This window comes from Phalangium opilio, unplaced genomic scaffold, assembly GCF_054372755.1.
Source record: "Phalangium opilio isolate 3A_F unplaced genomic scaffold, DU_Popi_V2 ptg000483l_1, whole genome shotgun sequence".
Taxonomy (NCBI): domain Eukaryota; kingdom Metazoa; phylum Arthropoda; class Arachnida; order Opiliones; family Phalangiidae; genus Phalangium; species Phalangium opilio.
In genome coordinates, this window is record NW_028324236.1 from 830,599 (window position 1) to 857,871 (window position 27,273).

The 27,273-nt window shown below is 37.9% G+C and overlaps 9 non-coding genes across 9 annotated transcripts; all 9 read right to left on the reverse strand.

The window, feature by feature from the left end:
* Positions 1-20,003: 20,003 nt before the first annotated feature.
* Positions 20,004-20,075, reverse strand: TRNAP-AGG (transfer RNA proline (anticodon AGG)). The gene has a single exon. It is a non-coding gene; the product is annotated as a tRNA-Pro (tRNA).
* A 250-nt stretch (positions 20,076-20,325) lies between these two features.
* On the reverse strand, positions 20,326-20,397 carry TRNAP-AGG (transfer RNA proline (anticodon AGG)). The gene has a single exon. It is a non-coding gene; the product is annotated as a tRNA-Pro (tRNA).
* Positions 20,398-21,131: 734 nt separating this feature from the next.
* TRNAP-AGG (transfer RNA proline (anticodon AGG)) lies at positions 21,132-21,203 on the reverse strand. Its single transcript has one exon. It is a non-coding gene; the product is annotated as a tRNA-Pro (tRNA).
* Positions 21,204-21,774: 571 nt separating this feature from the next.
* Positions 21,775-21,846, reverse strand: TRNAP-AGG (transfer RNA proline (anticodon AGG)). Its single transcript has one exon. It is a non-coding gene; the product is annotated as a tRNA-Pro (tRNA).
* Positions 21,847-22,417: 571 nt separating this feature from the next.
* On the reverse strand, positions 22,418-22,489 carry TRNAP-AGG (transfer RNA proline (anticodon AGG)). The gene has a single exon. It is a non-coding gene; the product is annotated as a tRNA-Pro (tRNA).
* A 1,054-nt stretch (positions 22,490-23,543) lies between these two features.
* TRNAP-AGG (transfer RNA proline (anticodon AGG)) lies at positions 23,544-23,615 on the reverse strand. Its single transcript has one exon. It is a non-coding gene; the product is annotated as a tRNA-Pro (tRNA).
* A 734-nt stretch (positions 23,616-24,349) lies between these two features.
* On the reverse strand, positions 24,350-24,421 carry TRNAP-AGG (transfer RNA proline (anticodon AGG)). The gene has a single exon. It is a non-coding gene; the product is annotated as a tRNA-Pro (tRNA).
* Positions 24,422-24,992: 571 nt separating this feature from the next.
* Positions 24,993-25,064, reverse strand: TRNAP-AGG (transfer RNA proline (anticodon AGG)). Its single transcript has one exon. It is a non-coding gene; the product is annotated as a tRNA-Pro (tRNA).
* A 571-nt stretch (positions 25,065-25,635) lies between these two features.
* TRNAP-AGG (transfer RNA proline (anticodon AGG)) lies at positions 25,636-25,707 on the reverse strand. The gene has a single exon. It is a non-coding gene; the product is annotated as a tRNA-Pro (tRNA).
* Between the last annotated feature and the right edge of the window lie 1,566 nt (positions 25,708-27,273).

Genomic DNA, 27,273 nt, shown 5'->3' on the forward strand with positions numbered 1-27,273 from the left:
ACAGCATCTTAAGCATGTAAGTCTTAATTTAAAAAAAAACTTTTAAGATCTGGGCTTTCAGTCACTTGCTTAACTCTCTTCTTATCGATACTTTTTAGGTCTTGGTTAAATCCAAGACTATTTGATTAATAAATATATAGGTTTTCACAAGAATGCCAATTAGAGCAGCCCGAACTCAAGCCAGATAATTTTTCCGTTCTAAAGGAAAGTTTAAGTTCTTTGATTAGATTGAGTGGTGAGACATTAGAAATGCTTCGAAAAATATCAAAAAAAAACAAATGGAAAACCACAGGCTGAAGTTGACAACAAGGAAAAATCACGAAAGAGTGTATCAGTTGACTCTAGCCATCAAAATGGCGGATGAAGAGAAAGACGGAACAGGACAGTCTGGTCTCGCCGAATTGGTCTAGCCATTTTGGTCTGGCCGATTTGGTCGCGGGACTAATTGGTATCACCGATTTGGTCTCGGGACTATTTGGTATCGTGATTATTTGGTCTCGGGACTATTTGGTCTCGGGACTGTTAGGTCTCGGGACTATTTGGTCTTGGGACTGTTTGGTCTCGGTCTCGGGACTGTTTGGTCTCGGTCTCGGGACTATTTGGTCTCGGGACTATTTGGTTTCGGGACTGTTTGGTCTCGGGACTACTTGGTATCGTGATTATTTGGTATCGTGATTATTTGGTATCGTGATTATTTGGTCCCGGGACGGTTTGGTCTCGTGATTATTTGGTATCGTGATTATTTGGTCCCGGGACGGTTTGGTCTCGTGATTATTTAGTCACCGAATTAGTTGACTCCTTTTCCGAAGCAATGGTTCCAATAATTCGTTGCCACCTTTTCCAAAACAATGGTTCTGATTATTCGTTGCCACCTTTTCCAAAACAATGGTTCTGATAATTCGTTGCCACCTTTTCCAAAACAATGGTTCTGATAATTCGTTGTCACCTTTTCCAAAATATTCTCCTATTAAATAGCTGCCACCTTTTCCAAAGCATTCTCCCACTTATTAGCTGCCACCTTTTCCAAAATACTCTCCTAATAGTTAGCTGCCGCCTTTTCCAAAATATTCTCCAATTAATTAGCTGCCACCTTTTCCAAAATATTCTCCTATTAATTTCTGACACCTTTTTCACAATATTTCTATTATTGCTAATAAATTGTTTGTGGTAAGAGGCGGGCCTTTAATACTCATATAAATGATCTTCTTACCTCCAAACAAGGTTGGGTTGGGTTAGGTCCCGAGACCCATTTGTCCCGAGACCCAATTATCTCGAGACCCAATTGTCCCGAGACCCAATTCTCCCGAGACCCATTTGTCCCGAAACTCATTTGTCCTGAGACCCAATTCTCCCGAGACCCATTTGTCTCGAGACCCAATTGTCCCGAGACCCAAATCTCCCGAGACCCATTTGTCCCGAGACCAAAATGACACAATTAGGCAAGTTTCAACTAATAGCCCAGGACTTTTAGGGTTTGACCTAGAACATTTGAACATAAAGATGAAAATTGGTACATGTGTTATTTTCGACCCATCAAAAAATATACTAAAAGTCCTCTGCTGTAGAGCGCGAGCTTTCGCCGCCATCTTGGAAAATGGCCGCCGGGAATGCCAGCTACAATGTATTCCACATTCTTCTTCAAAAATTATGAAAATTGGTACACATTATGAATGAAACCACATGAGCATCATAGAAAAAATTTTCAGCTCTGTGTTTGATAGTTTGGTCGCCATATTGGAAAATGGCCGCAGTGAATGCTAAGTACAGTATATTTCACCATGTTGTTGGAAAATTGACATATATTATAATCAGAGCTGTGTAAACCGCATAGTAAAATATTCAAGCCATTCATCAGATAGTTTGGCCGCCATGTTGGAAAATGGCCGTCAAGAATGTCATTTAGATACAGTATATTATTCATAAATTATGAAAATTGGTAAAATTTATGTTGAAGACCGTCTAAACATCATTATTGAATATTGAAGACGTGCTACTGATAGTTTGGGCACCATTTTGGAAAATGACTGCTGGAAATACTAAATATATTTCAAACATATAAATCTTTTCCAAATTCCTATATTGAGTACATGATTTTCATTAACGTAATAAACACCAAAAAAGAGCCATCTCCAAGTCTATATTATCGACGCCATCTTTAAAAATGGCCACTCGAAAATTATTACCCTAAATTCTGAAAGAAAGAAAATTTATTCAAAGCTGTAATTCTCAACATGTTGATTAGGGTATATAATTTAATATGGGGGTTTATACATTCTCGTGTTGTTAAAAATTAGATTTAAGAAATATTTCTAACAGTTCGTTCATATTCATCTCGTCAGCCTGAAGATTTTTTCACAATAATTGCACGATTGGGCGCAGCACCTAGCTGGGGCTCATCATATTCCAAATTGAACCTGCGGAAACGCCGTCAGGGCACACGGGATCGGCCAGAGGCCCCGAAAAACGCACCTTGAGCAGGTGACAGAAGCTGGACACCGTCAGCGGCGAGCCCAGTCAGAAGGTGGTCGGTGACAGGGAAGGATTAAGGTAGCAGGAGGCTCGAGGGGACGGAGGATTTCCCTCCAAGCACATCAGTGCCACACGACCGAAGCAATAATAATAACTTTAATTTATTTGTCCTTTAAAACACAGTGGGATACAATTAGGTGAGACCAAGTCGCAGAGGCGTCTTTTAGGCCACGTTACTCATATTAACTTAGATGTTAGCCCCTATTAAGTTTTTCTATAGCAATTTAGCAAAAGGTATAAATTTGCTTGTAAGTTAGAAAATTTGTTATATTTGTCTATTTAGCCATAGACAATCTAGTAAAGATTGCTCGATTAGCTACAATAAATTAGTTAACAATTGTCTAATAAGTTACAGTAGATTAGTTTAAAATTTGCCTGATTAATTACAACGAGTTAGTCAAAATTACCTGATCAGTTATAATAAATTAGTTAACAGTTATGTGACCAGATTCAATGCATTAGTTTAAAAAGTTGCCTTTTCCTAACAAGTTTACAAGTTTCTAATTATGAGATCATATTCAATGGATTAATTACTCATAGCAAACTCTTTTGATAATTTTTTAAATTGATTAAGGCTTAAAGATGCCGGAGGATTTAGGGTATTAAACAATTTTGTTCCGTGGCTAAAAACTGAATTTAGTTTGAGGGACGTACGAGCGGGAGAGACATCTAGAATATGATTGTTCCTAGTAAAATATTGGGACAGTTTACTGTATTCAAATGGGTTGTAAGAATTTCTCGTTAGTGATTTAAATATGAATAGCAGGGAACAGTAGGTTTTTATTTGATAGATGTTTAATATTTTAAAATTTTGAAATAAAGGGAGAGTGTGTTCTCTAAATGGCTTGTTTGCTATAATTCGTATGACCCGTTTTTGAATTCTATATATACGTTGGAGGTTGTGTTCTGTAGTATTGGTCCAGATAAAAGCACAGTAATGGATTTGCGAGTATACAAGGGAGTAATAGAGTTGGAGTAGTACTTTCTTGTTAAATATTTGTCTACATTTAGATATTAGGTTCACATGGTAGCTTATCTTCCTAGCAAAGTTGTTAACATGCTGAGACCAGGGGTCCTATTCTGAGACGTTCGTTAGCGCTACCGAAAATTTCCTAACGATCGGGCTAACGAAAAGCCCGTAACGAATATTTTCTGCCACCCGAAAAAGGAGCAATTCTAAACACATTTTTTATCGCTTTCGTTACCTCGTCCTTCGGTGATAGAAGCAACGCGGTTTTCGGTATAGGATGATAGAAGGATTTTTTTCCTCCTACACAAGTACCAATCATATTAAAGAAACTTTGTAGTAGACGACGTTTCCTCTTTATCTACGCAGTAGCGGCAGTACGCAGTGATCTACGAGACTACGCTGCAGCGCCGCGGCTGCATTCGTAAGAGAACGTAAGAAAAGAGCTGCGTTTAATAACAATCAACATTTTTAGATTTTGAAATTGAGCTATTTTGCTAAATCTTTCGATATGAAACATTTAATTAACAAAAATGAAAATTAGGAAATGTGGAATTAATCGATACACTATTTTTATTAGTCTTAATTTTATCATCAGAGACTGGAAATCTTATATTCTCCGGGGCTAAAATATCAACAATAGCCTTGCTGAAAAACCTAATGGCCGTTAAAATCTAAATGACATTAAAATGGTTAAACAGTATTTGTTAGACTAAATAAGAGAAATCTTTACCTTAACCTTAATATTTGGAGGAATGGCCAAAACGTTTTGCCCCGTAAGTATCTCGCCAAGCCTATCACAAATATGAAAACTATCTCTTTCCTAATTCTAAATAACCTTCGAAACCTATGATCATTTAGTTCAAAAGCTTGAAGCCTATCTCTAAATATTCTTTGACGTCTTAAATCACGTCGAGGCAATTATTGCTAACCTTAAAACTTCGAAGAAAACATCTTCGGTACAAGCCCTAACGAAAGCAAATCCCTATCGTTATCGTACCGATCATTTCACGCGATTCCTACCGAACAAAATCTCTACCGAACGCCTCAGAATCGCTTTTTTGCCATCCGAACGTCTCAGAATAGGACCCCAGTTCAATTTTGAATCAAACATAAGTCCTTAATATTTGTAATGCTCTACTTCTTTTAATATAGTAGTGTCAATCTTTATGGTGCAGTTATAGCTAAGGGATTTGTTTTTATTTGCGAAGGTCATGTAGACGGTTTTGTTAGTGTTTAATTCTAATGAGTTATCAGTTAACCATTTTTGTATTTTATCTAACTGCCTATTAATTTTAATTTCTAAAGTTGCTAGATTAGGGTCGCCCATAAGGATCGAGGTATCATCGGCGTATAGTGTGGTGGAGTCTAAATCGTCAGTTAGGGTTAGGTCATTAATATACAGATTGAACAGTAATGGTGACAAGAGCCTAGTGGGACGCCCCTATTGACGATAATAGGACTAGATAGTACGTTATTTAATTTCGTTTGGCTGTATCTCTCTGTTAGATACGATTTTATCCATCCAAGGACGTTTCCTCTTAGCCCTAATAAGTTTAATTTATGTTGTAGTCTCTCATGTGGAATAAAGTCAAATGCTTTTTTCAAATCCAAAAAGACTCCAATCACGTAGTTATTACTATCTAGCCAGTTTAGTATTTTCTTATATACCGATGATAGGGCCGAATCAACACTACACCCCTCCCTAAAGCCGAATTGTTTGTCGGGGAGTAGCTTGTATTTATTACTAAAACTCAGTAGCCTTGAGTAGAAAGCTTTGTCAAATATTTTTGCTAATATAGAAAGAATGGATATTGGTCGATAATTTGTAGGTTCATTTTTATCACCCTTTTTGTAGATAGGAATTATTATGGATTTTTTAAGGCGCTGGGATATTTAGCAGTGTCGAATGATAGATTAATTAATTTTTGTAGTGGGCCAATTAAGTATTTGGCACTTAGCTTTATGATTTTGGGAGTAAGCTCATCGAACCCTGGTGCCGAATTATTTTTTAATTTGTCTATTATTTCCGCGATTTCCTTTTTGTCAACCGGTAGTAACGCCATTGAGTTAATAAGGGGGTTAAACCAGTTACCGTCCTTAGGCGGTGGTATGTAGGAGGGGTTGAAAACGTTATTAAAGTCATCAGGGGTAATGTTAGGATTGTCAGGAAGTATCTGTTCTTTTTTGGATTTCCCTAGTAGTTTATTTATTAAGCGCCAAGTGTTTGAGGTGTTAATGTGAAGACCTATTTGTTTTCTATAATAGCTTATTCTGGTGTTCCTAGACTTATTGTTACATCGATTGCGTTGAGTTTTATAGGATTGAATATTAGCTAAAGTCGGGTGGCGTTTCATTTTTGATCTTAATTTATTTTTTACTTTGATTTCATTTTTGAGGTCTTTTGTAATCCAAGAATGGGAGTCACTATCAATTACGTCAATGTAAGGGAACGAGCTATGAAATATGTTAAGAAGAGCATTGGAAAATATTCTGTAGGCTTCATCTATGTCATTAGGGTATAGTAATCCCTCCCAATTGTACAATTCCATGCTTTTACTGAAGGTCTTCAGATTGACTTCAGAATAATTTCGTATTCTTATTGTGTTCTTTATTATCTTTGGAAATTCGATAGAGATCTCTATTGGATAATGATCTGTGATATCTAAGTCGTCGCGAACGATAGCAGAGAGGGGAAGTGAAGTGTAGCAGTGATCAATGATTGTAGATGATGTATCTGTGACCCTGGTTGGTTGATGAATTTTTTGTAAAAGACCGTAACTGAGGGTAACATCTAAAAGATGCATTATATTGCTATTATTAGACTCGTTGTAATTGATATTAAAATCTCCTATTATTATTTTTTTACTTGAGGGGGGCCCCATATTGCTAATTATTGGCTCTAGGCAATTGAAAAACTCTGCGATTGATCCAAAGGGGCGATAGAGAACACAGATATACGTTTCCACTATCCTAATAGTAAATGCTTCGCAGTCTAAGTTGAAGATACATGCTTTGTGCACTGGTTCGAAGCTAAGGTTATCTGAGACGTAGAAGCCAATACCACCACCTGTTCTATTTGACCGACCCATACCAGCATAAGTGTAATTGGGATAATAGTCATTGTTAGTATCACAGAACCAAGTCTCAGTCAGTGCATAAATATCAATAGGAACTGTACGGAGGGACATAGTACTAAAAAGGTGAGGGAAGTTGGCGCTAGCGCTACGTATATCAGATAGTATTAAATTTAACATTTTAGGGATAATTTATAGAGATTTATTAGAATATTCTGAGTTAAATTAGTGGTCCGTTTGTACAATTTTTTGTGTTTCAAAATCCAATTTAAAGAATTTCCCATTTATTGTTATTACATTAGTTGAGATATATTTGTACTTAGCGTTACCTTGGGACTTAGCGTATTGTCTTAATTGATATCTGGCATGCAATTGACTTTGAGTATAGTCGTGTTCAATAAAGATTGACGTTCCTCTAAGTTTCATATTATTTTTAAGTAGGTTTAGTTTCTGATCATATGTATCCGCGCGAAATAGTACTCCTCTAGTTCTCCCTTGCGTAAATCCTCCCAATCTTTGAACTTGACTAGGGTTAACTGTCACATTATATCCCAATTTATTTGCAAATATGTCGTCCACAGCGATAGCCAAGCCATTACGAGATTCCGTTTCATTATCGGGTAATCCTCTTATCAACAGATTGTTTCGTCTTAAGCTTATTTCTAAATTCTCAATTTTTAGTCTATTTTTTTTCCGACGCGTCCCTCGCTCGCTTATCCACATTAGTCAGTTCCTCCTCAATATCATCAACTCTTGATTGGAGGGGGGTAATTTCTTCTATACTTGCTTGCATTAACGTTAGCTTAGCTTCAATATTAGATTGTTTTACATCAATGGCCTAAACTTTGTTTTTAGTATCAGTGAGGTTCTTATTCATATCATCTATTTTCCGCAAGAGCCGTTTTAGCTCATTTAAAATTGGGTTAGGATTATCGCCTTCGCTACCAGAATCTACCAATTGGTCTGAAGTAGAGTTATTTTTGTCACGTCTAGTATTAACAGGCATGTTTCAATGTCGCTTATGATTAATAGAACTAACAGGGCAAAGGGTCAAATTTATGAATTACTATACAAAAACTTAGTAGCTAAAGAACATATTAGCAGAGAACAAGAAAAAGGGGTCAAAAGTAAGAGTGAAACGTAAGAGTGAAACGCTCGCGGATCACGTAGTTTTTGGGGATTTTAGATTATTGAAATTTAATGTATATTTACCTAAATCCAAAATTAGGGAGAATTAGAATTTTTGCATCCAAGTGTTTCCTACGGGATCAGCGAGCGTTATGACGTTTGACGTTATACTAAATCATGGATGAACCAAAATAATTAATAGTTTTAAATAATAAAATTGAAAGTTATTAATTAAACATTAAAATTATTTAAATTGAATTAAAAAAGGTTAAAATCTCATAAAACAACAAATAGCTTCAATAGTAATAAATCATGGATGAACTGAAATAATTGAAGTTTTAAATAATAAAATGTCATACTTCATTAATTCATTAGACATTAAAATGATTTAAATTGAATTAATTAAGGATAAAATATTAAAATTCCATAAATAACAAATAGATACCATAATAATAATAACTGAAATAATTAATAGTTTTAATCAAATTGGCCACATTTATAGGATATAACGCCGGTATGGAGTCGTTCATGCGCAATCAAAGTACATTTCCGCGCACTTGCATAATCACACTGTGCACATTGATACGGTTTCTCACCCGGGCCGTGTGCCTCATAATATGTTCTTTAAAATGTCCTTTGTGGTTTGTCGAATAGTTGCATTGAGAGCATCTATGCTTCCCTTTTGGTTTCCCTATATATATATATTCATGTATAAAATCATCTCGTGTAATTAATGTTAACAAATTAGCATCAACTCTACACTATAGTAGGATATGTTGCATTAGGACTTAAAGTGTTAGTGCCACGTTTTTTGGAAAGTGTCTAATTTTCGTTTTAAAACATCAATTGGGTTATAATAACAGTAGATCCAAAGTAAAAAGTCTTATAGAAATTTATTCATTTTGTAATATGAAAAAGAAAATTGACATTTCACATACCTCATTTAAACGGAATAAATTATAAATATACAAAAACGAGTTTTGCTTCGCAGTCCTTAAAGAACTGCATTTATACACAATCCGCGACACTTTTTGAAACCCACCTAGGGCCAGAAACTAGAAATTATTATATGTATTGAATTTGAAATGAAGTTTAATCGATATGACAAATTTGGTTTTAATTGCGTAGTTCAAACATTTGTTATGATTAGACATTTTACAACAAACACGGGTATAAATGCCGCGTTTCGAGATAAAGGGAGCTAAGATTTTCACGTACGAAATTATATAGAATCTGTTCCCGTAAAAACTTATCCATGTCAAATAATTAAGGCGAAAAAATACAAAATGAGCTTTTAGCATTAATTAATTTTTCAGGGTGGAAGAGATAAGAAGAACATTTATTTCGAGTAAAATGTCGCTTTACTACTCCTAAAATGAGGTCCCTCATTCTGATTTGTGGCTTTAAAAGCAGTGTCGTATTTCTGACATTTATCATACATTCAGATAAGGTGTTCATATGTGTGTTGTTACATCTTGTATAAGTTTTAAACTTCAATTCGAACTCGAGTCATAATCGTCCTTGATTTAGCTCTTTGTTCCGAAACGCCGCATTTATACCCGTGTTTGTTGTAAAATTTCTAATCATAACAAATGTTTGAACTACGCAATTTAAAACAAATTTCTCATAACGATTAAACTTCATTTCAAATTGCAATACATATAATAATTTCTAGTTTCTGGCCCTTTGTGGGTTTGAAAAAGTGTGGCGGATTGTGTATAAATGCAGTTTTTTAAGGACTGCGAAGCAAAACTCGTTTTTGTATAATATCTGTCCCTTTTTGGAGAGAAACGTTATTTGGGAATAAATTAGTTCTGGAATAGTCAAACTCAATCGTCCAATTTTTTAAGACTAATTATATAGTATTTCACTAAATCGTAACTTACATTTGGAAATTGGAATGGTCGGATATTACAATGCACTGTATAAAAACACACTATGCTAAATATTCGTTGAAACCATGAGAAAATTATAAATATTTCTTTGTGATCATTTAACCTTAGGCTTAGAAAGACAAAAAATAGGCCCAAAAAGTTTTAAAAAAATCACGTGAACTTAATTAGAGAATCAAAATGATAAAATTATGCGCGAGATTTAAATTGAAACTGTTATTGAAATGCAGCGCGTGCTGGCGCGTGAGCTAGCGCGTGGTTTAAAAATATTTTTTTTGAAACCTATACAAAAACGCCAAGTTAACCTTACGCTACGAGAAATGAGATACTATACCTTTTCAGCCTTTGCTAGTGCTGTAAAGTTAGGCTGTGAAAAAAGTGTACCCCCTTGGTCGCGAGACCTTGGGTCTAACTCGCAAAAGGTCTTCCACCTCATAATGTTAAGCTCCATAGAGTTTAACATTAGGATTTCGGATTGAGTATAAATAGAAAATCCCTGACGGGATTTTCTTAATGTGCGGGTTAATGATCTGAAAATTTACTAGGCTATTAAACGATATATTATTAACGCTACTTTTACAAGCCGATTTAAATAATATGTCTTTTGGATTATAAAAACCAACCTTGGTCTAATGCTTGCGTCTATCAATTTAGTCAGGGAAATTTGTGGAATTTAGTCAACGAAATTTGTGGAATTTGGTCAGGGAAATTTGTGGAATTCATTCAGGGAAATTAGATAAATATAGTCAGGGAAATTTGATAAATTTAGTCAGGGAAATTTGATAAATTTAGTCAAAGAGATTTGATTAATTTAGTCAATGAAATTTGTGAAAATTAGTCAGGGAAATTTGATAAACTTGGTCAAATAAATTTGATAAATTTAGTCAGGGAACTATTTCGAATTTGATAAATTTAGCCAGGGATTGTTTTGGAATTTAGTCAGGGAAATTTGTGGTATTAAGTCAGCGAAATTTGTGGAAATTAGTCAAGGAAATTTGAGTAATTTCATCAGGGAAGTTTGATAACTTTAGTCGGATAGTTTTTGGATTTTATTTAGGCATAAATTCCAAACACACAAATGCACCTCCAGTTGTTATAAGAAGGTGAAAAATTCTAAAAAAGGATTGAAAGTGTGTCGTTACGGTTTCCTTCGAAACGTAACAAACGTTGCCACTATGAATTCCGTTAGATCAGTTACTCGTCACCGTAAAATGAAAAAGGTGCATAAACGACTGTACGACTTGCCGAGAAAACAGCACGAAGTTTTAATCAATGATTATAATCCCCCGCTTCTTCTGGCTTCCAAAGCCAACATGGATTTGCAATTTGGAAATTGTGGCAAACTATATCACGGCGTACGTGAAAAAGGGAGACCGGGCTGACATGGACCAAACTTTTGCCGAGTTAGGGAACGAAAGTTTGTCCAAAAGATTATTTGCCTATAGATTGAAATCACTGACTTCTAAGTCAGTAGGCATATACGAAGCTATGGATATTATGTTGGGCCAAGTCCTTTCCAATAAATCCGACAGCACTAAAGGCCAACTATTTGCGAGGACTACTCATTTATCAGGGCTAAAAGCCAATCCATATTCCGCTGCGTAGGACCTACAAATATCCAAAATGTCTTGCAGCCCTACCCGCGATTCAGCAACAACATAAATATCATCCGCAAAAAATCCACCCACTATCCGATAGTTCTGCGTCGCGCCGCCAGGGTACCTAAGCGTAAAACCGAGGTTGGAAGCCCTTAGGGCCCTGTCGAGAGGTTCCAGATATAGTGCAAAGAGGAGAGAAGACAGAGCACACCCCTGTTTTAAACCCACCCCACTGGACATGAAATCTGTAGCCACATCCCCAAACCAATAACGGTACTTTACATCCTCAAAAAGCCTAGCCAAGAGAGTAACAAAATGACCTGGAATGCCTAGGGTCACCAGTAACGCCCACAACTGAGTCCTGCAGACGCCATCGTAAGCCTTTCGTAGGTCCAGAAAAGCGAATAACGCTGAACGTTGTTCAATTCGAGCAATACTATAAATAGACTATCAGCCCCTCGCCTATCCCTCCTGAACCCGTTCTGCAACTCCCCTAAGATATTATTGTTCTCAACAAAATGTTCCAAGCGTGTTTTATAATTGCCACAAACACCTTAGAGAGGCACTGTGATAGGGCAAATGGCCGGAACGAGCCCAGATTTTCAATGTCCTTTCCTCCACCTTTGAATAATAACTTAATTTCTGTGATCCCCACGAGTCGGGAATAATAGACTGTTGCAGGATATCATTGAACAATTCACACAAAACCCGTCGCGAGTAACCGTCCAGATGTTTTAGGAGGTCATAGGATATTGAGTCCTTGCCTGCAGCTTTCCCCGTGGGTAGGGCTTTTAAAACTGCGTCAACACATTCTTCCGATGTGTCTTTTGTGCATAGCTTTCGGTATAATTTTGGAAGATTTTTCAGGATCTCTTAGTAGCAATACAATGTTCAAAATTTGTGATGACTTTAAAACCTGGGAGCTAGAAAGGTTGGTATTTTTCATTCGTGCTTTGTTTACATCTATAATCTCCGAAGGGCTCCTCCTCCTAATCGGTAGGCTGGGTATATAATGTCTGTTGGCTTATGTCTTAAAGAAACTTGTGGTTCTTCATCCACAACCTGCTAATGGTAGCTTCCAAGAGATTTTAATTTGATTGCACATTGTTGACTTCCGCGTTATGGGTGTCAAGTATAGCATAAGCTAGCCAAATCAATATAACCAAAACGTCCTCGATAATTCCATCAGATTTGGAATTTAGATAATTGCCTATAACTTCATTTCTTCTTAAATTGGCTCTGTTTCTTTATTTTCAATTCCAAGGGCTTTAGAAATCATGCCTGTTCTCCAGTTTTGCCAACATTTGAAAAAACAACCATAACTGGCAATTTTGTCATTTCTTGCACTAGGATTTTCAATTTACTTGAGGTTTAGAAAATTAACATACACAATTTTAGATCGTCGTTTTCTTTTGGCTTCTGCAACATAGTTCTCCTATTTTCATATAGTGAGGCCGCCTTGAATTACTCTTTAGTCTTTTCATTATTAAGGATAGTTGTTTAGCTTAGGTTAGTTTTAAAATTTTACGCATCTGATTTTGATGATATCTGAACAAGTAAATTTTTAGTTTTATTATTCTAGTTTTTTTATTTAAAAATATTCAGTTATTATTATAAACTTACGTAAACAAAATATCAGACCGAAAAAACACTACTCTGTAACCAAGCTAAGGATCTGACATGAATCTGCTAGAATGAACAGGAGCAGACGAAAAGAAAATAGTTTCGGAAAAGGGTATTCATCCGCGAGTTCCCGTAAAAACCCGATTCTGGAAAAAATTTTTGCTCCGTGTGGGATGACGAGCTAGGGTTTGCTATAAACCTTACAGCTCCAGGTAATAGTAATTGGACGGGAAGGGAGGAGGGTTTGGGACTAAATTTTGAGGAATTTTCCGAGTCCTAGTTTAAAAGCGGCTAATGAGGGGGGCCAAAACCCGCTCAGAGGGGAGAGAATTCCAGATGGAAATAACTCGCCGAAAAAAAGAAAACTTCAGTTAAGTAAATACTTAAGCAGAGGGAAGGACAAGTACCTTGGCAGTGGCACATAATTCGCATAAAAAGCCTTTCTACATAATCATATAAAAAATTTATTTGGTTAATAAAAATTAAATGATTCAAAGTTTTTGTATTTAAAAAAAAACATTTACTGAAAAGGTTGTGACAGTCCTGTATTGATGATGAATATGTAAAATTATATCACATTTATGAACTCATTTTAAATGTGTATTTAGTCTAATCGGATTTTTCCATACTCCCAAATTAGCCTGATAAATTTGAATTGACATACATTTTGCCATTCCGCAGGTACTCCCCAAATACCCCAGAATCGTCTTCTGACCGGTGAATCTCCCTAGTGATTTTATTGATTTATTTATTTGAATGCAATATATGATAAATTATTACAAGTTTAGATTACTTGTCATATTCTTCCATCTATTTTAATAGAAAAACCTGAGATTGTGGTTTTTTCTCGTTGTTCCCTTTTCGAGAAACGTTTGCTTCGTAGCTGAACTTCGTTCAGATGCGAATGAAGTAGAGGGGCCAGGAACTTCAGAGGGAGGATTTCCTTGGTTAGTCAAGTTATTCTTTAATTCTTTAAAAAAGCATCTAAGTGAATTATAAATTCTGTACCTCAAAACGTTGTGATTATACTCTCTCCTAAACACTACATCCTTTATAAACAGAATTGGTTAAAAAAAGCCCACTTTATGCTTTCCATTTGGTAATCATCGCTTTCTTGACCATTTTTGGTAACTGTGAATGTGTTGTAAACTCCACGAAAATGATCAACTAGATTCTCCCACATTTTGCATTAATCTTCTAAATATATAATGTTTAAAAGCTGTATTAAGAACTTAAAACAATAGCTCTTATAATATTGCTGTAAAACAGTCTCACAATTAAAAAAATAGTTCCAGATTTTAACAATATAAATAATATAATTCCACATTTTAAATATATAAATAAAATAGTTCTAGATTTTAACAATATAAATAAAATAGTTCCACATTTTGAAAATGAAATAGAAGTTTATTGTGCATAATAAAAGTTGGGTCACAACTCACGAGATTATACACATTAATTAAAAATACAGCTACAAAATCAACATTGTGCATACCAGGTAAATAACATAGTGAATTTAACTAAATAGAAAATAGATTAAGCATGTAAAAATCAGTAAGCATCCAGTAACTTGGTCCGAATTTTCTTTTTAACATCATGTAATTTGTCAGAATAGAAATCAATAAGTGAAGAGAACAAATTGCATTAAGTTTGCATTCTAATGATAGGATTTATACTTTTCCGCGGATTATAAAACAATGTGGGATTTTGCAAGTTTTTTGGAACAGAGAAATTAATGGCACTTAACAGATTTGAGAGGGGAATGATCGTATGTAGCAATTTATATACAAATGTTATATCATTAATAGTTAGACCATCAACAATTTTAGTTAGGTCAAGAATGGACAACAAGAAAGTGTAATTATAGGGGGCTTTGGGCACAAAACACCTATGACAATACTCCATGAATTTGCGTTGCACACCCTCCATCTTATTAACTAGGTATTGGCTACAACCACTCCAGGCAACCCATTCGAAAAGCAATCGGGAACGAACAAGGCTTATATACAGTAGACGAAAGTGATGCATTGATCGTAACTGTCTGCAGAGCTTGAGTGAAACCGCTAAGGTACGCCGACACCGGCTGACAGTCTTCGTCACGTGATTATAGAAAAGTAACTTAGCGTCAAAAATAGCACCTAAATCTTTAGTTTCAGTTGCAGTGCGAATGGGTTTGGAGTCTATAACATATGAATCCAGCAATGTCCGACAATTTCGCAGAGTAAATGTAACATGTGTTGATTTCGAAGGGTTAACCGGAATATTATTATTCTAGCACCAAATAGAGAGGGCGTTTATGTCCTCCTGCAACTGATCTCTATCACGGTCGGTTTCGATTACCCTAAAAAGTTTGTTGTTATCCGCAAATTGAAGAAGATTGCAATGACGAATGCGGAATTGTAGGTCGTAGAGGTAAATATTGAAGAGCAAAGGCCCCAAGGAAGATCCCTGCGGAACCCCGCAACTTAATCTGTACTCAACCGTGGTGAGAGTCCCATTGCATTTAAGGACATAATTTCGCCCCTGTAGGTAATTACATAGCTAATCTAGCAAGATTCCATTAATACCTAGGACAGATAGTTTGTCTTTTAAAAAATTATGTGAATCGCGATCAAACGCTTTAGCAAGGTTCAAATATGTTAGGTCAACCTGACCGCGACTCTCAACAATCGGGGCAACGTAGTGATTAGTATCTATAGATTTGCCTGGGGTAAAACCCTGCTTACAATCGTTTGGGAATAAATTGAACCACTTTTGCAAATGCTTATGCATAACTATATCAAACACTTTAGCAAAGACACAGAGGAGAGAGATTGGTCTATAATTCTTTGTTTCACATGACGCGCCTGATTTATATACGGGAACTACAACTGCTTTTTTCCATAGGGTAGGGAAAGTACCAGATGTAATAGACAGGTTAAAAATATATGTTCTAACAACGGTAGTAAAATGGCCTCGCAGCCCTTTATGATAAAGGTCGGTATGCCATCCACACCAGTAGAATATTTGTTGGGAAGCTTTTAAAAATATAAATAAAATATTGCCACAACATTTTAAAAATAGGAATAAAATTGGGTCACATTTTAAAAAAAGAAATAAAATAGGGTCACATTTTAAAAAAAGAAATAAAATAGGGTCACATTTTAAAAAAAGGAATAAAATAGATTTAAAGTGGCACCATATTATTTATAGTTTTAAAACAATCTGAATCACTTTGGTTTGAATTAAGTAAAAAAAAAATTATGTTCTGTTGTAACATTCTTATTTTTAAAATAAGATAAAATAAAAAACTTACTAGAAAAATTAAACGAATAGAAAAGTTTTTTCATTCTTAAATTCCTTTTTTTAATTTTAAATTTAGAAGTTCCAACGATTCCCTAATATTCTAATAATTCTTGAAGTTCTATATTCTAATCTCATCCCTCAGCCCTTTAAAGAGGGAATGACCATCGTCTACAATATGGATTGACCTACCAGGTTTTGCAGCGTTTGAAATTTCGCGGGAAATTTAGGTTCTAAAGTGCGCCCCTAGCGGACGCATTCGGCGAATTAAAAGGTACTGAAAACATTTTCGAAATAGGCCTGGATTAAAAATGTTGGCGAAGGTTAAAGCTTTTGAACTAACTAACCATCTATTACATAACTTAAATCCTGACTGCTTGACTTGACAATCAACGTCCAGTCAAACTCAAATTGCTTTCCCGTCATTTTCACGAAGTCTTCATCTTCTTCTTTCATCGAAGTCTTGTATTGTTTTTTATAATGATGATGATCATCATATTTTCTAGCTGTGAGGTTTTAATCTTTTATTATACTAGTAATAACTATGATGAATTATCTCTCTGTTGAAGCTTAGCAGTTGGCACGTGTTGGTACGATACGCATGTAGTTGTACGAAAATAGTCTTTAAATTGCATGTTTCAAAGTTGAAAATATGCACTGCTTGTAGCATTTATGTCGAAATAATTTTGTTCTTCGTTATATTAGTTATGTAAAGGGGCGGGGGGGCAGGATGCGAAAGAAAACTTTACCATTTACTGGCTATTATATGTTCATTTAAATATGAGATTTTGAGGGTCAATTTTTTTAAATTTTGTCAGGCAACTCTTAGCTTTAAGTTTGGAAACAGTGCTGCTAGAACATGACAATTATTGTTTTGCGCGTGGGTTACCAAAGGGACAATGAAAAGGTTATAAAATTTTAAAGAAAAAAAATTATTCCAAAAGGCTTTGCAAATTCTGCCCCTGTTGGTTTTAATCAATGGCACCCGTCACTCAGACTACTCCAGCTGGTGAGAAACACATAGAAAATATGCAAAACTTCCTGGAATATTAATTGTAAAAAAATGTTTTAGTTATTTCATTTACAAGGGTAATGTAATATATATATATATATATATATATATATATATATATATATATATATATATAGGTAACCGCAATTGGGGAAATAATTCTCAAACTATATAAAAACAAATTCTCCAACAATAGTAGGATATTAGTTAGTGGGACAAATTAATAAGTTCATATGGCTATTAGATACTTTTAAATAATTTTTTTAAGTGGTATTCGATTGGGTCGGGTACACATTATTGATAAGTTATACAAAGAAAAGGTTATATTAATAAATAATATTTAAGCACAAAATCTTCGCTACATGGGTTAAAATGAAAACAGTATAATATTAGATTAAATTGATTTAGTTTATAAAATCTCGTGGACTTTTTTTGGAACGGTTTGAAATTGTTAATGCAAAAAAATTATAAGCGTCTTAATGTAAAAAAAAATATAGCGCGCTTAAAAGAGAAAAATGGTAGTTGCGAAACTGATATTTAGAGAACTCTTCGAATATATTAATTTTAATCAGTATTTATTTAAAATTTGGGTACGAGTGTCTAAATCTCAGTTCCAAAAATCTGTTCAATGTTAACTAATAATATGAGTTTGTCTCAATAGTATCACCAGCTTATTAAAGAATTAAATTTAATCACATAGCATTACCAACAGGGGCTACGTTTTTAGCTTGTTTTTACATGAAATACCATTGGGGCAAGACAAAACCCTTCACAAGAAAATTTGAAAATTAATTCAAGAATCATCGCCTTTTTTCGTAACAATAGCATGGCCCTACAATCCTCCTTCCTCTTCCATTCACGGTTATTATAGTCTGGGCAACATCAAAATTTATCTCGAACCATTGTAAACCCTTAACTTGCTCGAGAATTAACAATTTTACATAATCATAAATTACTTTAAAGGGAATATGAAACTATTAGTATATCTTTGACAGATATGATGCTCCTTTCTTGTACGAATATTGAAATTTTAAGCTTTACCCGGGGTAAATTTGATATGGATTCTTCAATCACGTTAGATCCTTTAATGTGTCTGGACTCTTTCCAAGAGCAGAACAGTGACGTCTGTCAAGTTACTGACGAATCTCTCCCTTTTTCTGATCATTGCATCACTGACCTCGTACCAGGTGTTGTCTTTTCTCACAAAGTTCACATAATGTCCCTCGGCCAACGATTGACCTTTATGAATAATCACCCCTTTAGTTTTAAACAGCATCTTGCTCAAAGTGACATTTTGATTTTCAAAACTTGATATTTTGGTCGAAATCTTAATTGGACGACCATCTTTGTAATCGCCACGGAGAAGACACAAAAATACGTACTTCCCGCTGGATATCAATACATCACGCTCTTGTATTTTTGGGTTGTTACAAAATACGCATGGCATCTCTGTCAATCTCATTCTTTTTTCTAGAGATTTCCAATCAATTTTATCTCGGTTTTCTAGTGGAAGATTGAAAATGTTGCTTTCAACAATATTTTCCGAATTTTGTTCAACTTGACATTTAGGGCATTTGGTAAAGTTTCGCGACTTTGACCAAAAAAGATCTTTTAGAGCCTTAGAGTAATTGGCTTCCATTTCTTGACTTAGTGTCGTCAAGAGCACCATCAAAAATTCACTGGCGTCTTGTTGATCGTTTTGCGTAAAATGATTTCCAACAGCCATTCTCAGTTCCAACCCTTTACGACTGAAACTTCCTTCAGAACTCTCGATGTCGTTTATCGTGTCATGGAGGCAACGTAAAACTGGTTTTCCTACGAATGATCCGTTGTAAGATTTGACCAATTCTCTTAATTCGGGCACTAATAACAGTAGTTGCAAAACGCTATTTGAAAAGCATGTTACTTGATCATCGTTATTTAAACCTTTCACGGGAAAACTATCCAAACTCTGTTGGTCCTTCCTTTTCTTCTTTGGCAAAGTGCTCTATTATGTACGGCTTAATTCTCTTTCTCATGAAACCCAGATTGTTTTTCAACTGGATTACATTCGCATTTTTCTCGACACCCTCAGAGCGCATCGCATAATCGTAAAACTGACCAAATTCCCGCAAACTAAGATTTTCCAAGCTGTCGGGACGATTCGGATACTTGTCGTCGACGAACCCTTTTTGGCAAGTGTCCTTGCTTTTGAACGTAGTTCAAACTGCTAGAAATTTAAATAGTCACAAAAATACTTCTGCAAAAACTCGGGTCCGTCCGGGATTTGAACTCGGGACCACTCACTCACGAAGCGAGTATCATACCCCTACACCAACGGACCAAGTGCGTAACTAAAACATGCTCAACTCATAGGTCTACCTTGTTGTTTGTTGCATTTAAATAGTCACTAAATTACTTCTGCAAAAACTCGGGTCCGTCCGGGATTTGACCCCGGGACCATTAACACCCTAAGCGGGTATTTTACCCCTAGTCCAACGGACGAATTATGAAACTGAAACATGCTCAACACGCAGCCCTACAATTTAACTAGTTGCATTTAAATTATCACTAAATTAGTTCTGCAAAAACTCGGGTCCGTCCGGGATTTGAACTTGGGACCACTCGCACTCTAAGCGAATATCATACCCCTAGATCAATGGACCAACTGTGCAACTAAAACATGCTCAACTCATAGGTCCACCTTGTTGTTAGTTGCATTTAAATAGTCACTTTATTACTTCTGCAAAAACTCGGATCCGTCCGGGATTTGAACTCGGTGCCACTCACACCCTAAGCGAGTATCAAAACCCTAGACCAACGGACCATGAAGGTAACTAAAACATGCTCAACTCATAGGCCTACCCTGTAGTTAGTTGCATTAAAATAGTCAATAATTTTCTTCTGCAAAATCTCGGGTCCGTCCGGGATTTGAACCCGGGACCACTCGCACCCTAAGCGGGTATCATACCCCTAGACCAACGGACCACGTGTGTAACTGAAACATGCTCAACTCATAGGTCTACCTTGTTGTTAGTTGCATTTAAATAGTCACTAAATTACTTCTGCAAAAACTCGGGTCCGTCTGGGATTTGAAACCGGTACCAGTAACACCCTAAGCGGGTATTTTACCCCTAGACCAACGGACCAAGTGTGTAACTAAAACATGCTCAACTCATAGGTCTACCTTCTTGTTTGTTGCATTTAAATAGTCACTAAATTACTTCTGCAAAAACTCGGGTCCGTCCGGGATTTTAACCCGGGACCACTCGCACCCTAAGCGAGTATCATACCCCTAGACCAACGGACCACGTGTGTAACTAAAACATGCTCAACTCATAGGTCTACCTTGTTGTTAGTTGCATTTAAATAGTCACAAAAATACTTCTGCAAAAACTCGGGTCCGTCCGGGATTTGAACTCGGGACCACTCACTCCCGAAGCGAGTATCATACCCCTACACCAACGGACCAAGTGCGTAACTAAAACATGCTCAACTCATAGGTCTACCTTGTTGTTTGTTCCATTTAAATAGTCACTAAATTACTTCTGCAAAAACTCGGGTCCGTCCGGGATTTGAACTCGGGACCACTCACACCCGAAGCGAGTATAATACCCCTAGAAAAACGGACCACGTGTGTAACTAAAACATGCTCCCACTCATAGGTCTACCTTGTTGTTAGTTGCATTTAAACAGTCACACAATTACTTCGGCAAAATTTCGGGTCCGTCCGGGATTTGAACTCGGGGCCACTCACACCCTAAGCGAGTATCAAAACCCTAGACCAACGGACCAAGTGTGTAACTAAAACATTCTCAACTCATAGGTCTACCTTGTTGTTAGTTGCATTTAAATAGTCACTATATTACTTCTGCAAAAACTCGGGTCCGTCTGGGATTTGAAACCGGTACCAGTAACACCCTAAGCGGGTATTTTACCCCTAGACCAACGGACCAAGTGTGTAACTAAAACATGCTCAACTCATAGGTCTACCTTGTTGTTTGTTGCATTTAAATAGTCACTAAATTACTTCTGCAAAAACTCGGGTCCGTCCGGGATTTTAACCCGGGACCACTCGCACCCTAAGCGAGTATCATACCCCTAGACCAACGGACCACGTGTGTAACTAAAACATGCTCAACTCATAGGTCTACCTTGTTGTTAGTTGCATTTAAATAGTCACAAAAATACTTCTGCAAAAACTCGGGTCCGTCCGGGATTTGAACTCGGGACCACTCACTCCCGAAGCGAGTATCATACCCCTACACCAACGGACCAAGTGCGTAACTAAAACATGCTCAACTCATAGGTCTACCTTGTTGTTTGTTGCATTTAAATAGTCACTAAATTACTTCTGCAAAAACTCGGGTCCGTCCGGGATTTGACCCCGGGACCACTCGCACCCTAAGCGGGTATCATACCCCTAGACCAACGGACCACGTGTGTAACTGAAACATGCTCAACTCATAGGTCTACCTTGTTGTTAGTTGCATTTAAATAGTCACTAAATTACTTCTGCAAAAACTCGGGTCCGTCTGGGATTTGAAACCGGTATCAGTAACACCCTAAGCGGGTATTTTACCCCTAGACCAACGGACCAAGTGTGTAACTAAAACATGCTCAACTCATAGGCCTACCCTGTAGTTAGTTGCATTAAAATGTCAATAATTTTCTTCTGCAAAATCTTGGATCCGTCCGGGATTTGAACCCGGGACCACTCGCACCCTAAGAGAGTATCATACCCCTAGACCAACGGACCACGTGTGTAACTGAAACATACTCAACTCATAGGCCTACCCTGTAGTTAGTTGCATTAAAATGTCAATAATTTTCTTCAGCAAAATCTTGGATCCGTCCGGGATTTGAACCCGGGACCACTCGCACCCTAAACGAGTATAATACCCCTAGACCAACGGACCACGTGTGTAACTAAAACATGCTCAACTCATTGGTCTACCTAGTTGTTAGTTGCATTTAAATAGTCACAAAATTACTTCTGCAAAAACTCGGGTCCGTCCGGGATTTTAACCCGGGACCACTCGCACCCTAAGCGAGTATCATACCCCTACACCAACGGACCAAGTGCGTAACTAAAACATGCTCAACTCATAGGTCTACCTTGTTGTTTGTTGCATTTAAATAGTCACTAAATTACTTCTGCAAAAACTCGGGTCCGTCCGGGATTTGAACTCGGGACCACTCACTACCGAAGCGAGTATCATACCCCTACACCAACGGACCAAGTGCGTAACTAAAACATGCTCAACTCATAGGTCTACCTTGTTTTTTGTTGCATTTAAATAGTCACTAAATTACTTCTGCAAAAACTCGGGTCCGTCCGGGATTTGAACCCGGGACCACTCGCACCCTAAGCGAGTATTATACCCCTACACCAACGGACCAAGTGCGTAACTAAAACATGCTCAACTCATAGGTCTACCTTGTTGTTTGTTGCATTTAAATAGTCACTAAATTACTTCTGCAAAAACTCGGGTCCGTCCGGGATTTGACCCCGGGACCATTAACACCCTAAGCGGGTATTTTACCCCTAGTCCAACGGACGAATTATGAAACTGAAACATGCTCAACACGCAGCCCTACAATTTAACTAGTTGCATTTAAATTATCACTAAATTAGTTCTGCAAAAACTCGGGTCCGTCCGGGATTTGAACTTGGGACCACTCGCACTCTAAGCGAATATCATACCCCTAGATCAATGGACCAACTGTGTAACTAAAACATGCTCAACTCATAGGTCCACCTTGTTGTTAGTTGCATTTAAATAGTCACTTTATTACTTCTGCAAAAACTCGGATCCGTCCGGGATTTGAACTCGGTGCCACTCACACCCTAAGCGAGTATCAAAACCGTAGACCAACGGACCATGAAGGTAACTAAAACATGCTCAACTCATAGGCCTACCCTGTAGTTAGTTGCATTAAAATGTCAATAATTTTCTTCTGCAAAATCTTGGATCTGTCCGGGATTTGAACCCGGGACCACTCGCACCCTAAGCGAGTATAATACCCCTAGACCAACGGACCACGTGTGTAACTAAAACATGCTCAACTCATAGGTCTACCTTGTTGTTAGTTGCATTTAAATAGTCACAAAAATACTTCTGCAAAAACTCGGGTCCGTCCGGGATTTGAACTCGGGTCCACTCACTCCCGAAGCGAGTATCATACCCCTACACCAACGGACCAAGTTCGTAACTAAAACATGCTCAACTCATAGGTCTACCTTGTTGTTTGTTGCATTTAAATAGTCACTAAATTACTTCTGCAAAAACTCGTATCCGTCCGAGATTTGAACTCGGGGCCACTCACACCCTAAGCGAGTATCAAAACCCTAGACCAACGGACCATGAAGGTAACTAAAACATGCTGAACTCATAGGCCTACCCTGTAGTTAGTTGCATTAAAATAGTCAATAATTTTCTTCTGCAAAATCTCGGGTCCGTCCGGGATTTGAACCCGGGACCACTCGCACCCTAAGCGGGTATCATACCCCTAGACCAACGGACCACGTGTGTAACTGAAACATGCTCAACTCATAGGTCTACCTTGTTGTTAGTTGCATTTAAATAGTCACTAAATTACTTCTGCAAAAACTCGGGTCCGTCTGGGATTTGAAACCGGTACCAGTAACACCCTAAGCGGGTATTTTACCCCTAGACCAACGGACCAAGTGTGTAACTAAAACATGCTCAACTCATAGGTCTACCTTGTTGTTTGTTGCATTTAAATAGTCACTAAATTACTTCTGCAAAAACTCGGGTCCGTCCGGGATTTGAACTCGGGACCACTCACACCCGAAGCGAGTATAATACCCCTAGAAAAACGGACCACGTGTGTAACTAAAACATGCTCCCACTCATAGGTCTACCTTGTTGTTAGTTGCATTTAAACAGTCACACAATTACTTCGGCAAAATTTCGGGTCCGTCCGGGATTTGAACTCGGGGCCACTCACACCCTAAGCGAGTATCAAAACCCTAGACCAACGGACCAAGTGTGTAACTAAAACATTCTCAACTCATAGGTCTACCTTGTTGTTAGTTGCATTTAAATAGTCACTATATTACTTCTGCAAAAACTCGGGTCCGTCTGGGATTTGAAACCGGTACCAGTAACACCCTAAGCGGGTATTTTACCCCTAGACCAACGGACCAAGTGTGTAACTAAAACATGCTCAACTCATAGGTCTACCTTGTTGTTTGTTGCATTTAAATAGTCACTAAATTACTTCTGCAAAAACTCGGGTCCGTCCGGGATTTTAACCCGGGACCACTCGCACCCTAAGCGAGTATCATACCCCTAGACCAACGGACCACGTGTGTAACTAAAACATGCTCAACTCATAGGTCTACCTTGTTGTTAGTTGCATTTAAATAGTCACAAAAATACTTCTGCAAAAACTCGGGTCCGTCCGGGATTTGAACTCGGGACCACTCACTCCCGAAGCGAGTATCATACCCCTACACCAACGGACCAAGTGGGTAACTAAAACATGCTCAACTCATAGGTCTACCTTGTTGTTTGTTGCATTTAAATAGTCACTAAATTACTTCTGCAAAAACTCGGGTCCGTCCGGGATTTGACCCCGGGACCACTCGCACCCTAAGCGGGTATCATACCCCTAGACCAACGGACCACGTGTGTAACTGAAACATGCTCAACTCATAGGTCTACCTTGTTGTTAGTTGCATTTAAATAGTCACTAAATTACTTCTGCAAAAACTCTTGTCCGTCTGGGATTTGAAACCGGTATCAGTAACACCCTAAGCGGGTATTTTACCCCTAGACCAACGGACCAAGTGTGTAACTAAAACATGCTCAACTCATAGGCCTACCCTGTAGTTAGTTGCATTAAAATGTCAATAATTTTCTTCTGCAAAATCTTGGATCCGTCCGGGATTTGAACCCGGGACCACTCGCACCCTAAGAGAGTATCATACCCCTAGACCAACGGACCACGTGTGTTACTGAAACATACTCAACTCATAGGCCTACCCTGTAGTTAGTTGCATTAAAATGTCAATAATTTTCTTCAGCAAAATCTTGGATCCGTCCGGGATTTGAACCCGGGACCACTCGCACCCTAAACGAGTATAATACCCCTAGACCAACGGACCACGTGTGTAACTAAAACATGCTCAACTCATTGGTCTACCTAGTTGTTAGTTGCATTTAAATAGTCACAAAATTACTTCTGCAAAAACTCGGGTCCGTCCGGGATTTTAACCCGGGACCACTCGCACCCTAAGCGAGTATCATACCCCTACACCAACGGACCAAGTGCGTAACTAAAACATGCTCAACTCATAGGTCTACCTTGTTGTTTGTTGCATTTAAATAGTCACTAAATTACTTCTGCAAAAACTCGGGTCCGTCCGGGATTTGAACTCGGGACCACTCACTACCGAAGCGAGTATCATACCCCTACACCAACGGACCAAGTGCGTAACTAAAACATGCTCAACTCATAGGTCTACCTTGTTTTTTGTTGCATTTAAATAGTCACTAAATTACTTCTGCAAAAACTCGGGTCCGTCCGGGATTTGAACCCGGGACCACTCGCACCCTAAGCGAGTATCATACCCCTAGACCAACGGACCACGTGTGTAACTAAAACATGCTCAACTCATAGGTCTACCTTGTTGTTAGTTGCATTTACATAGTCACAAAAATACTTCTGCAAAAACTCGGGTCCGCCCGGGATTTGAACTCGGGACCACTCACTCCCGAAGCGAATATCATACCCCTAGACCAACGGACCAAGTGTGTGACTAAAACATGCTCAACTCATAGGTCTACCATGTTGTTAGTTGCATTTAAACAGTCACAAAATTACTTCTGCAAAAACTCGGGTCCGTTCGGGATTTGAACTCGGGAGCACTCACACCCGAAGCGAGTATAATACCCCTACACCAACGGACCAAGTGCGTAACTAAAACATGCTCAACTCATAGGTCTACCTTGTTGTTTGTTGCATTTAAATAGTCACTAAATTACTTCTGCAAAAACTCGGGTCCGTCCGGGATTTTAATCCGGGACCACTCGCACCCTAAGCGAGTATCATACCCCTAGACCAACGGACCACGTGTGTAACTAAAACATGCTCAACTCATAGGTCTACCTTTTTGTTTGTTGCATTTAAATAGTCACTAAATTACTTCTGCAAAAACTCGGGTCCGTCCGGGATTTGACCCCGGGACCATTAACACCCTAAGCGGGTATTTTACCCCTAGTCCAACGGACGAATTATGAAACTGAAACATGCTCAACACGCAGCCCTACAATTTAACTAGTTGCATTTAAATAATCACTAAATTAGTTCTGCAAAAACTCGGGTCCGTCCGGGATTTGAACTTGGGACCACTCGCACTCTAAGCGAATATCATACCCCTAGATCAACGGACCAACTGTGTAACTAAAACATGCTCAACTCATAGGTAAACCTTGTTGTTAGTTGCATTTAAATAGTCACTTTATTACTTCTGCAAAAACTCGGGTCCGTCCGGGATTTGAACTCGGTGCCACTCACACCCTAAGCGAGTATCAAAACCCTAGACCAACGGACCATGAAGGTAACTAAAACATACTCAACTCATAGGCCTACCCTGTAGTTAGTTGCATTAAAATGTCAATAATTTTCTTCAGCAAAATCTTGGATCCGTCCGGGATTTGAACCCGGGACCACTCGCACCCTAAACGAGTATAATACCCCTAGACCAACGGACCACGTGTGTAACTAAAACATGCTCAACTCATTGGCCTACCTAGTTGTTAGTTGCATTTAAATAGTCACAAAATTACTTCTGCAAAAACTCGGGTCCGTCCGGGATTTTAACCCGGGACCACTCGCACCCTAAGCGAGTATCATACCCCTACACCAACGGACCAAGTGCGTAACTAAAACATGCTCAACTCATAGGTCTACCTTGTTGTTAGTTGCATTTAAATAGTCACAAAAATACTTCTGCAAAAACTCGGGTCCGTCCGGGATTTGAACTCGGGACCACTCACTACCGAAGCGAGTATCATACCCCTACACCAACGGACCAAGTGCGTAACTAAAACATGCTCAACTCATAGGTCTACCATGTTGTTAGTTGCATTTAAACAGTCACAAAATTACTTCTGCAAAAACTCGGGTTCGTTCGGGATTTGAACTCGGGAGC